Consider the following 16216-nt stretch of genomic DNA (forward strand, 5'->3'; position numbering starts at 1 on the left):
CTACTGATAACCAGAATTTTTTCTTTACAAGACATAAGCGTAGGAACCTCAAACCCAAGAACAACAAGATGTGCCCCCTTTTGTCTATTAGCAAATCTGGTATAGCTGCACGTGTTTGTGTGTGATAGGAAGGGTCCTCTGAGTCTACAACTGGAATGTTTTCTCACGTTGGAGGCTCTGCGAAAGAGAGAAAAAGGAAAGAGAAAGTTTAACTCTAAAGTAGGAAACAATCTGTTCTGCAGCTGGTGGCATTCAGAGTCGGGCAACACGGAAGAAGTGCTATTTGTGTGCACAGGTGTCTAGGACTCTGCAATCTGCCCAGCTGGGAGCACTGGGAATGGAGGCTAAACCACCAGGTCTCTGCCTTCCTCTTCTTTATCCTTCCCAGGAGCTCCTCACAAACTATGGAGTCTCTGACCAATGATTGAAATATACATATTATTCTCAGAGGTCCCAAGGAAAACACAACATGACCATAATTTTAAATCTCTGAGAAGCCCCAAACCCGAAATTTGAATGTGCCAGCCAGCATTACACCAATGGCCTTCTTACTTCTTCCAGGCCAGGATGGTTAAGGCCTACACCCTGACTTTCATGCAATTAAATGGTGATGCTCATAGTGAGGCTCAGGTCCAGGTGTGGATGTAACAGGGAGGAATTTAGCATGTCTGACTCCATATTGCTTCTATTGCCCTTACCGCTGTGACTTATAGCTTAGAAACTTCTCTTTAGCCCTGCGTGTAGGCATGTTAATCATCAAAGGAACTTTGCTTAAAGCCAAGATTTGCAAAAACCACTCTTTACCCAAAACCCACCTCACCCGAGGAGGTAAGTAAGTATATACAGAAACAGCAATGCTATGTTTAAGATTTACAGAACGGCATGACCGGATTCCTGTATTCCAAGATCAACTGATTGAGGACAAAAAGGTTTCAAAAACCTACCTTAGACCATTCTGGGCACCTGAATGTCTACAGACATCAGGCACCTCTTGACTCCAACCCCCTCCCACTTCCCCCTCTTCCTAAAACATAAAAGCAGCTCAAAATTCATGCTGAGGAGAGATGGTTCTTTAGGACAACAGTCCATCATCTGTTTGCTGACTTTCCAAAAAAGTCACTTTCCTACCCCAACATCTTGCCCCTTGACTCACTGGTCTATCATGTGGCCAGGGGAATGAGCTCAGGCTCAGTTACATGTATAATGATATTTAGCAATATAGACATGATGCACGCAAATGCATTCACTATAGAAAAGTGACAATATTGGTCAATAACCATCCTCCTGGCTGCTTTACAAACTGAAATATTTTGAAGTTGTATCCTGAGATGAGACTTTTCATCAAAATAAACTGCAGATTTAAAATAAAGTAAAATAAATTTCAGTTTTAAGATTAAGTGATAAAGGACTAAAAGAAAATATGGACAAATATTATATGACCTAAGGATAGGAGTGGCTTCTCTAAGTATGATACCAATGACAGAAATCACAATGGTAACAGAGGCGACTGCCTCCAAAATAAAAGCAATCAAACAAACAAAAACAGGAACTGCAACAAGTCACTAGTCACTATCATAACAGTACGCCAACAAAATCGAAAGCCAACAACCAATGAAGAAAAACATGTTGATAACACAGAAAACAAAGTATGCTTAATGCACACAAAGTAATGAAAAGTCAGTAAGAACCCTGGTATGATTCTGTCATGCACCACTGTTCTCTTGAGCAGCAGTAGCTTACCTCCTCCACCTGACTTCTCTCCCACCTCCATGCACACCACCACCCCACCGATGATGTGATGGGGACGGACATGAGCTGGCTGATGCCCCAGAACTATCGTATTGGCTGTAAATTAAGACTGACACAGATTATTATTTTAAGGCAGATAACAAATAAAATAAGTACCAGTTATCTTGAAGAACAGGTTAAGGGCTGGTGCGAAGGATGAGCTGCACATTGTTGGAGCAGAGACAAGGAATTAGGAGGGCAGTCCAATAACATTAGCAACTTTGAAAAGGTCTGTACAGGCAATGAACTCCCTTGGGCTTTGAAATAACAACCCCTGTGGCTTGTGGTTGAGGGGTGGTTTGGGGCTCATCCATATTAATGAATGGCACTTAGTGCCGGAGAAAGACACAGAATTGGATGATGAAGAGAAGTGAAATTCCTAAGTACATCTGGAGAGCAAGCAGCCCTTGGAAGTTCTACACAAAAAAAGTCAAACTTGCTGCTGAAGCAGAAGGAGGAGGAGGTAGAGAAGGAGGAGCAGGAGGAGGAAGAGGAATAGAGGAGAAAACACTCGCATAAAGAAATCCATATGAGATACTCCAGCCACAAATGCACAAAAATCAAACCAGAATGAAAAAGATTCAAAACCATGAACACCAAGATCAGAAGGTCAAGAATCCTCAAAAGAAAGAAAGAAAGAAAGCAGAGAAAAACTCCTAAAACATCAAATGGACCTAGTTCTGTAGAAGACATTAAAGCAAAAATGCAAGCAAGTATAGAAAAAGGTGATTGTCTTTCCGAAGGGAAAGCCAAGCTCATCAATCATAGGAAGCACAGCTCCTGGATGACTGACCCACAGGTTATTCAAGATCTCTGGAGTGGAGGAAGTCTCCTAAAGAAAACAGCTTAAATGGCTTATTAAAATTTTCCATCTCATTTTATTTCTGTAACAGTTGATCTCTGGCTGTCCTTTTTATAATGCAGAGTGAGAACTTTCCTTACTGTGTCTGATAAATGTGGTCCAGGCTGCATGGCCAATAATGTGTTGTCCCAAAATGCCTGTTTAGTTTTTAAAGGCAGAACTCCACCTTTTGCTTGGTTTTAAATATGTATGGAAGGCTTCAACAGAACAAAGTAGTTGTGGTGATCAAATGGAAATGGTGGAGAGACAAAAATACATGTGTGAAATAAACTTGTTTTTTAATAAATTTTAAAAATCAGTGAGAAGATGAGCACCTCAATAGAAAAAATAATAGTTGGGGGTGCCTGGGTGGCACAGTTGATGATGTGCCCAACTCTTGGTTTCAGCTCAGGTCATGATCTCAGGGTTGTGGGATTGAGCCCCAAGTCGGGCTTCACGCTCAGTGCAGAGTCTGCTTGACATTCTCTCTCTCTCTCTCCCTCTGCCCTTGCCGCTCATGATCTCTCTCTCTAAAATAAATAAATAAATATTTTTTAAAAAGAAAAGAAAAAATAATAAACAAAGGACATGATCAATTTACAAACATAGAAACCCAAATATTTTTTAAACATAATGTCCTTTGTAATAAAAAAAATGAAAAATGTAAATATGCATAATTTTTCATTTATCAGATTAGCCATTCAAAAAAAAATAATGAAACCCATTTTTGGAAAAAACGTGGGGAACCCCATAAACCAGGTGGGAAAGACAACTGATGAAATTTTTTCCAGGTTGATAATTTGACACTAGGAATCAAAATCCTAAAATTTGCACTTCATTTGACATTGGAATTCCAAACTTAACCTAAATAAATAACTGTGGATAAGCACAAAAATGAAGCTACAACATCCATCACAGTGTTGTTTGTAAGAGAGAAATAATACTGGATACATTAACTGAAGAACATACAATGGAGGATGGAGCAGTGATTTAAAATTGCATTGGGAAGGTGTTAAGTTTTAAGGTGGGTTTCTGAACAATATGATCCTATACTTATAAACATGCACTATAAATGCATAAGTATATAAATAACATGTACTCATAGGAAAAGACTAAAAGAAGAGAAGAAATAAATGTCAGTGGTGGCTATCTATAATGAGATCATATTTATTTTGCTCTTTTTGCTTTTCCATAGGTCCTAAATTTTCTTCAGATAACATGTAATTTTTTATAACAATAAAAAAAACTTGTTTTTTTTTAAACAGAATTTTAAAGGGAAACCCAACAGTACAACAGGCTTATGTTTTTCCCACCAAACTAAATGGCTTTCACTTACTGCTTCCAAAGATCACGCTGCCTCTCTCTCTCCCCTGATCTGCATCCAATTCTGTAATAATTTCCTTCACATCATGAAAAAATTATCCAAAACCCCAAGCTCACTCATTCAATTAACTCCCTACCTCTTCCTTACTCAATATGCAATTAACATTGAATCACTTTAAGACTTGCTATTTTAAAACCTGCTCTGGCTAATCTGTTTTTTTAAACGATCAGCCCTTCTTTTTACTTCTGAGCCTTCAAAAATATCCGAAGACAAGAGAATGTTTGTAGACAAGTCACTCTGTTGTTCTGTACGGAGATACTTCACTGGCCCTCCAGGTGTGCAAAGCAAAATGGAACAACCTCAAAGCTTCTAACCTATATTGGGCAGCATGCCAAGGAAAGCAGAGCATGGCGGGTGTGACACGAAAATACCAGACACAGGTCAAGGCAAAAATCTTTCTAAAAATGCCTCACCCCACATGGTTGCTCAGGAGGCATACTGAGCCCAGGCCGTGCTGGGCAGGGCTCAGGGCTCGGGGCTCTGTCCATAGGTGGCAACTTGTGTGATTTTGGACGAGCAGTTCACCTGTTCTCGGCCTCAGTTACATCATTTCCAAAACTATGGCATTATTTTTAAGGTGATGACCAAACTGACCGACATTTATGCCCTCTTCTCTAGCAAGTCATTTAACTCTGTAGAATCACAACATCCCCCTTAAAGTAGCTCACAGCCCGGGATCATTACAGATCCATTATTCTTCCTTACTGTGGGTATTGAAGATACTTAGCCTACTTCACAATTCCAGCGTTCATCACATCTTATGACCATAGATGGCTTTGGTCATTTTCCGCTGGCTTCTCCAGGCTTCCTGTTCTGCCCTATTGCATCTTCCTTGGTTGATTCAGGCTACATGTGAGTCACTTATTTATCTCTGTCGACTGGGGATCAGCCTTTTATTTTTTTAACCTGAGGGGAGTTAGTCATTTGAAAGGCTTCAATCTATTACAACCTATTACAGATGTTGTTCTTTCAAGGTTAAGAGAGGGGCAGTCAAAAAACAGAAAGGCAAGAATTATAAGAAGTATCACTCAGGTGGTCCAAGGATGGGACTCACTTCTTACAAAGCTGGCAAACACCACCACCGTTCTCAAACCAAAGCAAAGATGATCTCCCTGACCCCTCAACCCAAGACAAAAGAGATCAATACTAACTCCAAATGCTGGCAAGGGTGTGGAGAAACAGGGTCCCTTGTACATTACTACTGGGAATTTACAATGGCACAGCCCCTCTGTAAAACAGTGAGCCAGTGTCTCATAAAACTACACATGCACTTACCATATGGCCTAACAATTCCATTAGTGGGCATTTCTGCCAGAGAAATGGAAACCTATGTTCACACAAAAACCTATACACAGATGTTCGGAGCAGCTCAATTCACAATCTCCCAAAACAGGAACCAATTGAAATGTCCTTCAATAGATGACTGGTTAGAGAAACATGGATATATCAAAACCATGAAATACCACTCTGCAATAAAAAGGAACAAACAATTGACAGACATGACAACGTGGATGCATCTCAAGCTGCATGAAACAAAGAATCTCAAAAGGTTACACCTATCTGATTTCATTTACACAACACTCTTGAAATGACAAAACTACAGAGATGGACCAAGACTGATGGTTGCCAGGGTTGGGGTGGGGCAGGGGGAGGGGGAGGAGGTAGCTGTAGCTAGAAAGAGTAGCATAAGGGATCCTTGCAAAGAAACTGTCCTGGATTTTCAACACGGTGGTGAGCAAATCTATACAGGTGACAAAATTACATAGGACTGCATACACACAAATGAGTGCATGCAAAACTGGTGAAATCCAAATAAGATTGCTGGGTATCAATCTCATCAATATCAATTTCCTGTTCTTGATATTGATTATGCAAGATGTTGAGAGAGAGAGATCAATGCTAACAGCACATATGTGGACAATAAAGAACTAGAATCAACTTACGGTACTGTATTTTTCCTGTAAGTTTCTCCTATCCAATAGAAATGCAAATCTGTCCTATAGTCCACATTCCCTGAAATTTTAAATTACTCCTAACTTTGGTTGTTCTACTTTGTGGTGGTTGTCATGGTGATGTTTAAAGAAGGGGAGAACCATAAAGTGCTATACAAAGATCCTACTTTCTCCAAGGAGCTAGAATAGGATCTCCTGAGTATAGCATATATCTTGGTTCCCCACCCACATAGTGTGGCCAGCCTCAGCGGTCACCTGCAGACAGAAATACCGGGGAGTGGACACTTTAGGATCAACCCACAAGTGAAGAAAGACAAGAGTTGGTGAATAACATGGCATCTTGCTCCTGTGCTGTGGGACGAACCTGAGGTGTAATCTACACCCTCTCTCAAAGTCCCTAGTGGAAAGAAATCTCAGTCGCCCACAGCACTAATCTGCTTATGACTATGCCTTTTATTGGCTTTTCCTTTTTCCTGCCTCTCCCCTCACCCTCATTCCATCTCCCGAGTAAACCACTGAACCCAACTCCTTATCTCAGGGTCTGCTTTTGGAAGGACGCAAATCCAGATATTCACACTGAGGATACACTGGATACAGGCTACAGTGCCTGTCTCTAACAACTGGTATTTTACTTTCCCTAATCAGTACCAAAATTTAAAAAAAATATTTTTTAATCTGCTACAAATTTCATGGAAATGTAACAAAACACAATTCGTTTATTTAAGACAAATGCCAACACCCTCAGGTAAATACAGTCTTGGTCATTTCTGAAGCCCCTCTCCTATGTGCCTCGTAACAAATACGGACACCGGCCATCAGGCTATTTAACAAGTAACTGCAAAGCCCTTTTCATGCAGGTTACATCCACTGAAGCAAATCCACATTCAGTACACACATTTTTAGAAACTTGCCATACTTGTGTTCTAGATTCTAGAAGACCATCCAGAGTCCACACAAATCCAGTAGGCCCATCAAAAGGGCTGCCATGTCAACCAGTTCCCAAGAGGTGACATAAGTGACTTAGGAAAGTAACTTTCAGAAAACTCTGGTCTGAAAAATTTTTTTTAATGAAAGATTCTTTGAGATCCTGAAAACCATGCTAGATATAACCCACCCGGACTACTAACCAGCCATCGTCCTAGTGGTAATACCTTGAACCACTCTTCTCTGAATCTGAGCCAGTATCGAGGCTGCCCTTCAATGTCAGCATTGCAATGGTTCTGCTATAAATATGTTTGTGTCCACTGTAGCATTAAGTTAGGCTTGGGAGACAGAGTAGCCGAAAGAAAAATGGATCGGAAGTCTGAACATTTAGAACCCAGCCCTGCCTGCATCTGAGGAGTGGCAGGCAGGAGGGAGCAATTTTGGCCACAGCCCTTGGACTTCCTGGGTCTCTATTTACTATCAGCAAAATGAAGGGTTTGAATTAGATGAGAAGGAAAAACCCAGCTCTGTTCCAGCTTGACAAGTCTGTGATGCTAGGCAGTGTTTCTGTTTAGGAGAAATGGGATCTGCTAGCAGTATCACTACCCATGCACTGATTCAGTTAGCAATTACTAAGCATCTTCTGTGTAGAAAGCACTGTGTAAGGGACACCAAGTGTCACCATGCATAAGCAGATAGGCCTGCCGCAGCCTCTGCCACAGCTCGGGTTCTCACTTCTATACTTCTCTTCATCTAGGCTTCAATTACTCCAGATTCAATGTCTCAGGAGTCAGCGTCCTCCAGGCCAAGCGTAGGTCATGTGCTTGTCCCCAGACTCTTCAACAAAATAGAGAAAAGAATCTGGCCTCTGTCAGCTTTCATGGAGGCAGGCAGCGGGAAGTGGTGTCCCTGGGAATTGCCCACCCACCAAGATGACACACATAGCAAACTGCCCCAATAGGAAATCAGAGTACTCAATGGAAGAGGGGATTTAAATGTTGGATGACCCACGTCCTCCACATCTGCGTCCCCAAGCTCTCTGACACACAACGCAAATGTGTGGGTGCCTATGTGCATCTTCGGGGAAGAGAGGACCCATAACCTTCACCCAGCTCTCTAGATTATTCTGGCTTAGGCAGGGAGAAGTTAAACCCAAGGGGGTCTCTCACATTGGTGGGCAGATCGCTCTCCATGTCATTTTTCCTGGCATTCTCACATGAGACATAGCCATGAAGAATCTACTCAGAAGTCTGGAAGTCTAGATTGGGATCGCCTCACTGGCTCTATCTGGCTCTCCATATATTGTCACCACCACCTTCACCAGGAGGCCAGCAGAGAAAATGTTTAGGACAATGTCCAGGACAAGGGTGCCACGCAATGCCTAGGTCATGGGTCACCTAGGGAACCTCCCAACATTTCACAGGTAAACACCACTGGTTATGTTGGCCCAAGCTGGCAATGGATTTGACCTTTCTCTGACCATTGAAAGTTGATGGCATCAGGCCGCCACAGGTCCTAAAACCTACTTAGCATCAGAAATCCTGTTTCCACCACTGCCCTTTGCTGCAGCTCCTCTCTCACTAACTAATCGGTGTAATGAGAAGGCCAACACAAAAGAAACTCTGACATGAAACCCATAATCCACACAGGAATGCAAAGAACTTAGAACAGCCAAAACAAGTTTGAAAACTATGTCAAATAGTATTAAATTGTACAGTGCTTTTAGATATGTGTGGCTTTAGGGGCACCTGGGTGGCTCAGTCAGTTAAGTGTCTGCCTTCGGCTCAGGTCATGATCCCAGGGTCCTGGGTTCAAGCCCCAGGTTGGGCTCCCTGCTCAACAAGGAGTCTGCTTCTCCATCACCCACTGCTCATGCGCATGTGTGCACACTCTCTCTCTCTCAAAGAAATAAAATCTTTAAAAAAATAAATAAATGTGTTGTTTCATTTCAACTATTTCTCATTAAGCCTTTTTTTTTTTTTTTTTTTTTTGATGAGAGAAAACAATATTTGGATATCAGGAACATTCCAGAAATCACCTGCCTATGCAAAGGCCTGTCCATGAGATCGTTTACGACTGCTCCCCTCCCAAGCTCACCCACCCCCAGACGTAAGCACTATTCTGTGGTTTGTGGTTAGCACTCCCTTGCTATTCTTTAAAGTATGTTTGCTATAGATGTAGTTTAATTCTGTTGGGTTTTGACCTTTATAGAAACGAAGTCCTGTTCAGCATATTCTTCCGTGACTTGCTATTTTTATTCTACAGTTTTTTAGTGATATTCATGCATGGTGATGTGTGTAGTAGTAAGTAGTACATTCGTTTTCATGGCTATACAGTATTCCAAAATGTTTCTATTCACCTAGTCTTAATGGATATTTATAACATTTCCAGTGTTTTACTTTTCAAGTATTACTACTGTGAGTATGTGCACAAGAATTTTTCCTGAGCACATTCTTAATCACAGACTCCCAGGGCATGGCATGGGTGCCTCTTCCCTTTTACGAAATGATGTGAAATTATTTTCCAAGCATGTGTACCAGTTTACCCTCTCCACAGCAGCGTATAAGAGATCTGGTTGCTTTACATCCTCAACAACACTTGATATGTTCAGATTTTCTAAATGTTACCCATCTTGGGTATGGAAAATGGCAGAGCAAGCTGGTCCTTCATTTGCCTTTCCAAAGATGACTCTTTTGCCTGTCAGTCCTCACTGCCAGATATCCAGATCCCGAAAAGCAGGAAGCATGCGGAATTCAGCTTTGTGGCCTCTGCACATAGCCCTTTCTAGCACACAGGACCAATTAATGGTGGTGGAGCGAATGATGCCCGTTCATGGGTTTCCCAATCCACAAGGCTCAGAAAGGAACAGAATAGGAAGCCGGGGGTCGGAAAGAGAAGGGCAGTGAAGGTTGACCGATCCCATCTCTTGCCAAGTGAGATCTCATGGACCACGTGGCGAGAAGACACAGGGGAATGGAAGCACAGAGCCTGGAAGAAGGACTCCTGTGGGCGCCTGGGTGGCTCAGATGGTTGAGCGTCTGCCTTCAGCTCAGGTCATGATCCCGGGGTCCTGGGATCGAGTCCCGCATCGGGCTCTCTGCTCCTTGGGAGCCTGCTTCTCCCTCTGCCTCTCTCTCTGTCTCTCATGAATAAATAAATAAAAATCTTTTAAAAAAAAAAAGAAGGACTCCTGCTTTGTTTTGTTTCTCTTCTCATTAAATCCTCTGTCACCTGCGTTGGGACTTCATGTTAGAACACCAAGTGGGGTTAGGAACGAAGGGGCGATGAAATTCTCTGCTTCGGAGAGATTTGCATCCAAAACCAGGAATAGGGATTACAGGCTCCTCTGCCACCTTGACCAACTTCCTCATCGCCTCTGTTCCTCAGAGAGAGCCCAAAGAGGGGCCCCCTCCAGGGTGGGCGTGGTGAGTTGGGCGAATGCTGAGTCCGTCCCCCGAGAGCCCGAAATTAGCCATCGGGGATGCTGGCAGTGGGCACAGCCCTCGCGGCGCCTGCCAGGCTGCTGCTGTCACCCCAGGCGCCACCGTGAGACCTGCTTCCCCCTTGTCCTTTCTGGCCCCCAGTGGCGCATTCCCAGCAGCTGCCTCTTTGCAGAAATATGCACCAAAATTAAACCCATCAAACTGTCAGCCCCGTTGCCGGGGCTGCTCCCATGTCAGCCCATGTCATGACAACCGATGATAGAAATTCAGGCTTCATGGGGAGCATCTGTTTCCTTTTTAAAAATCGCTTTAAAAAGAAGTCTGAGCAAGGCGCCTGATGCTCGGGACAGTGCAGGATGCCGAGGCAGGCAGGCAGCCTCAGCACCTGCCAGGGGTGGCACTTCCTCTAGAATTTAGGAAACCAGTGGGGGAAGGGGGGGCGGGTTCCAAAAACAGCAGGCTTGGGAGGGAGCAAGCGAGGGACCCACAGGAGTCCCAGCTTCTCCTCGCTGGGGTCATCCTCTTCTTAAACACCACCTAGCATGTGCTTCTTCGAAGTCCAGCACTGTGGCCCTGGGTTAAAACTCAGTTTTGCCTTCGCAGGAGGGTCTTTGTCCCAAGGCACCGCCAAAGCTTCCAAAATATTGGAGGTTCTCTCCTCTAACCACCTACAGCGTGGAGAGAGGGCAGAGGAGGGCCGAGGGTTTTTTACCCCAAACACAAACAGTCTCCCCTTTGATGGGCCTGTGATTCAGGATCACTCAGCGACATAAAATCTGGAGGAAAAACAGCATTAGCTGAATCCCTGCTGTGTCCCTGTCTCCAGCTTCCCTTGACCCCTGCCCAGGATCACACACACACACTCACACACACACACAATGTATGCATTCTTGTGTTGACTAAATAGCCCAAGACACAGATTAAGCACATTGGTATTCAGTATTCAGCATCTGAACAACCTTAGCATCCATTTCTCCCTTTTCCCTCAGGAAACTGAAGCCCAGAGAAGTCGAGTGACTTCCAAAAATGCATGGTTTGATATTTACAAATAGGGGAAGAGATCTCAGAATCTTTTGCTCCTGCCTTTTGGGGCTGAGTCTGACCAGACAAACAACAAAAACCAACTGGGAACCCTTTCTCTAGAGAAACACAGAGAATACTGCAGAATGGCAGAAGAAAGGTTTATCTGATAGGATTTTGGAAGTAAGGAACAATCAGAGATCACCTACTTTAAAAACAGATTTTAAAGAATGCAAACGGGCCAGCTGTACCTTACTGCAGACAGGATTAGAGTGAAAGAAGGGTTGAGGGAATCCTTGTAACATGGGCGGTAAGTACGGATGAGACTTTAGTCTTCAGTGACACAGAGGCCCCAGAATTCCTTGGGCAGCTCACTGCTGGGTGGCTGATCTTCCAGGGAGACTCTGCCTTGGCCGAGCATGTGGGTGTCCAAGGCCAGGTTCTAGGCCGGCTCCGGGGCTTTCTGCAGGTATAAGAAGAGTTTCTGAGGCATAGCAACGTGCTGTGGATGATGATGGCAACACTGGCTTTCACTGCCCAAGCACACAGCAAACACCAGGGACTGTTCTGAGAGCCTCGTGTTAGTTACATATTTACCCCACACAGAAGCTCTACGAGTAGATGATAGTCCAATCATCTTCAGATTCACAGAGGAGCAACCTAAGGCACCAAGAGCTTATATAATTTTTTCAAGTCACTCAGCCACTAAGTGTCAGAGCCAACTTGAATGCAGAAGTCTGTCCCAGATCACGTGTTTAATTCCTGTTGGTGCACTGGATGGGGGTCAAGAGGTAAGCACACTGGACCTTCCTCTGCCATGGGCCAGTCCACTCACTCTGTTTGTCCGCGAAGACCTCCAAGGAGGTGAATGTTCTCGGTAAAGTTCCACATGGGTGTGTAACTTTGGGCGAGTGTGCAGTAAGTAGTCAATTCGGCAGGCCTGGGCTGCACAGAGTCTGCATATTCTGAAGGTCTTTCACACTGGCCCTTGAGCAGCAGCTCCTGGGAGATCACCTCTGAGCCATTAGAATATCCTGCTGGACAGAGTGTCTCTGTTTACCTGGAGCTTGGGCCACACCACACAGTTTTTGCTAACCATGGGATTTGTGGTAGGAGTCTTGGGCCCTGCTCTACAGTTTGACCTCTGAGTGGCAGGCTGGAGACTGGGTAACTAGGGTCAGTCACTCGGGTGCCATGTGCCTATGTGACTGACTCCCCAGCGACATCCCTGGACACCAAGGCTCCCAAGAGCTTCCCCAGTTAGCGAAACTTCATATATGTCATCACAGCTTGTAGCTGGGCAAATTCAGCACTGCCCACACAGTACACAGGAACATGGCCACCAAAATGTCACACCTAGTTTTTCCTGAACTCCACCCTATGATTTCAATCAGTACCCTTCCAGTGTAATAAACTGTAACTGTGAGTACACCAGTTTTCCTGAGTCCTGTGAGACCTTCTAATGAACTATCAAGCCAGAGTGTAGACTCAGTGACCCCCCAACACAAGTCAACTCACCCCTCTGGCCCTCAGGGGCTCCAGAGATTAAGTGAGGGAGTTGACCAAGCTCTGCGTGACCAAGCTCTGCGTGATTTCCATTTCCAAGCATTCTTAAATGCTGTCTTACACCTCACTTCACAACAATCTGGTTTTTTTTCTAGTCCCATGGGTCTTATTTGCTGTCCCATCTGCACTAGGGATTTCTCTGTTCCTGGTCTCTGCTATTACTCCCAAACCAATAAACATTTGCTCACAGGGAAAGGGGTGTTGTCAGGTTCCTCAAGTCTTAAATATGTGTCAAAAAGTCTGCTAAGTTCCAGTTTCCATTCTCCTCTCCTTCCCTAGTAAAAAATTCTATTTTAGCTGAGAGCCTAGGAATCTTTATTAAGAATAAATGTCCTACCTAGTATGGACTGAATGTTTGTGTCCTCCCCAAACTCATATGTTGAAACCCTACCCCTCAATGCAATCATATGAGGAGATACAACCTTTGGGAAGTAAGTAGAATTCAGTGAATGGAATTAGTGCCCTTATAAGAGTCATAAGAAAGCTTGCTTCCTTTCTCTGCTCTCCTCCATGGGAGGACACAGTGAGAATTCAGCACCCCAGAAGAGGGTGCTCACCAGAACCTGGTACACTGACCTTGGATTTCCAGCCTCCAGAACTGTTAGAAATAAATTTCTGTTGTTAATAAGCCACCCAGTCTAGGTATTTTGTTGTAGCAACCTGAACCAAGATACCAGCCTTCCTAACAACTGTGGCCATGTGACTTAGTACTGATCAATAGTGTGCAAGCAAAAATATAATGTGTAGCTCCTGGGGATTGCCTTAAAGGAAGCCTGCATTCCCTTCCTATCTCTCCCTCCTCCACAATGGTGATGGGGGGTTGGGGGGGGTGCGTCTGGATGACTTCTCTGTCCATCAGGAGGAAGCCATGTTCTAAGGATGACAGAATGGGGAGATGAAGTCTGGCTCTCCAGGGACTCAATGAAGGCACCGGTCAGCCATGAACTGTCTCCTCCACATTTCTTTTTCACGAGCAACAAATAGCATCCATCTTGTTTAAGTCATCATTATTTTGGATTTTCTGCCACATAGAGCTAAGCCTTTCCTAACCAACACAGGCTGCATCTTCCCACCTAATGAGAGACTTAGCAGGGCTCCCCATCTGAGCCCATCTAGTGCCTGTTCAAGAAAGCAATGATGATTCATTTAAAAGCACTCTATTCAGAATACGATCTTCTCCTATTTCCTACAAATCAAATTACCAAGAGACCAATTGGATTTTTCAATTCCCTCAAAATGTTCTTCTTAGATGTTCTTGGTATTAAATAGTAAGAGAATCTAAATGGCATCAACAAAACACGCAGATGTGACTGTGATGGTAAGTTACATAAACCTGTGGCAGAAAGAACCTCACCAGAGCACACAGATACAGCCGAGATGGGAAAACAATGAGCTGGATCTCACAGATTTGCTTCTAGCTACTACCACCTTGTCACAAGCGACCATCTTCCCTGCTCCTAGGGAGACTGACATTCAAACAGTTTAGGGTAGTAAGAGGGTGGAAGCCTCAATATACTCGTTTCCTGAACACATACTGTCTCTGGACCCTGAGCTCTTGGAAAACAGATGTTGAAGTGGTGTCTCCTTCATCATACACATCCCTTGTGCCAAGCACAGTGCTGGGCCCAGAATAGGCTCAACGTCAGGGGGCTTGGCTTTGAGCCCCAGTTCCGTCAACTCCATGCAGGTGGTACTAACCAATGGACAAAACCTGAGCCCTTGCCAACATTCCCCTTTTCCTAATGGTTTACTGAGCCCTTACTATGTGCCAGACACCGTGCCAAACACTTTGCGTTCATCTCTGTACTCTTCAAAACACCCCTGTGAACTTGTAGTATCCCCATTTTACAAGGGAAGCCACAAAGAAGTGAAATCTCTTGCCCAAAGTTATTTAGCTACCAAGGGGCAGACCATGGATTCAAAGGCAGCAGCTTGACTCGAGAGTCCAGGCGCTGACCCCACGGCACTGTGCGCGGGAAGCATGACACGGATGATGTTGTTCTTGTTCCCGTTCTTATTGTTGCTCTTCTTGTTGTTGTCATAGACTCAAAAGAGAGGAGGGAACGAATGTTGGTGGGAAGCCCGTGTCTGCTGGGGTCAGGACCATGCCTGACATTTTACCTACATCGTTTCATTTCATCTATACAGAGGCTTATCCCCAGTATACAGATGAGGTAATTGGGACTCCAGAGGTCTAAATAGATCCCTCAAGCCTTTGCAGCTCTCATGGTAGCAACTGGTCTCCCTGACTTCCAAGCCTGTGCCCTTTTCATTCCTCCATCCAGGCCCACTCCCCGTGCCACACAGGCTCATGTCAACCCTTCCTGAAGGGCCGGCATTTTCAGTTCTAATACGATGATTGCCACTGATTAGGAAAGCTTTTTACTATTAAAATTGTTTACACTCCAACCCATCCAAAAAAATATTTGAGGCAATGCAAAAAGGCAATAATTATTTTATTAACCATGTAGAGGTTAATAAAATAATAATTATTTTTTAAAGATTTCATTTATTTATTTGTCAGAGAGAGAGAGACAGAGCACAAGCAGGAGGAGCGGCAGGCTCCCCGCTGAGCAGGGAGCCCAATGCGGGACTCCATCCCAGGGCCCCGAGATCATGACTTGAGCTGAAAGCAGACACTCAACCGACTGAGCCACCCAGACATCCCTAAAATAATTATTTTTCATGGGGGAACAAGATGTTGCTTATTTGTCTTAACAAAGCCAGTTGGGTCTTGGTCTGGTGCAGCAGTGGTTGTGGGTCTGGGTTGGCAGGCAGACTCACAAGACAAAGAGGCTTTAGTCTGGTACCATGTTTCCTCAGCCTTCTGTAAGGATATAGATCTGGGGATACAGGTATAGCATGTTTAGCTCCTTTGGAGGCCCAGCAGCCACCCAAGGGCACAGCTTCTTCTGCCTCCTCACCCACATGGGACACATGCATGACGGCCAAGGATGGGAGTTGAGGTGTGTAGGAGTCACTTGACACAGAGAAACACAGAACACCTTTGTCCCCCACCAATCTCTGATACCATCTTCATCCTGTAGGCTCGGGCCCTACAGGCCCACTCACAGCTCCCCCGACCCAGATGAAGTCTCCCCAGCCAGGATCTCACAAACGTGACAGTCCCCATTTGTCCCACCCCTGGAGTTTCCACAGAAAAATACTGTGGGAAGAAGATCAACTCTGAGGTCACCCAGGTCTGATGTCAACTCTTGACTCCGAGGTGTCACACTGAGGTAAGAATATTCAAAGAGCTATGTTGTAGTGTGTAAGTTCTCCATCAGTAAGAACAGGG

At 44.4% G+C, this 16216-nt stretch overlaps 1 pseudogene; it reads left to right on the forward strand.

The window, feature by feature from the left end:
* The first annotated feature begins 1810 nt into the window (after window positions 1-1810).
* LOC123850245 (nucleophosmin-like) lies at window positions 1811-2638 on the forward strand (annotated as a pseudogene).
* The last annotated feature ends 13578 nt before the right edge of the window (window positions 2639-16216 follow it).

The sequence above is a fragment of the Mirounga angustirostris genome, unplaced genomic scaffold (genome assembly GCF_029215605.1).
Source record: "Mirounga angustirostris isolate CCGP_5_RB_7025 unplaced genomic scaffold, mMirAng1.0.hap1 SCAF_15, whole genome shotgun sequence".
Taxonomy (NCBI): domain Eukaryota; kingdom Metazoa; phylum Chordata; class Mammalia; order Carnivora; family Phocidae; genus Mirounga; species Mirounga angustirostris.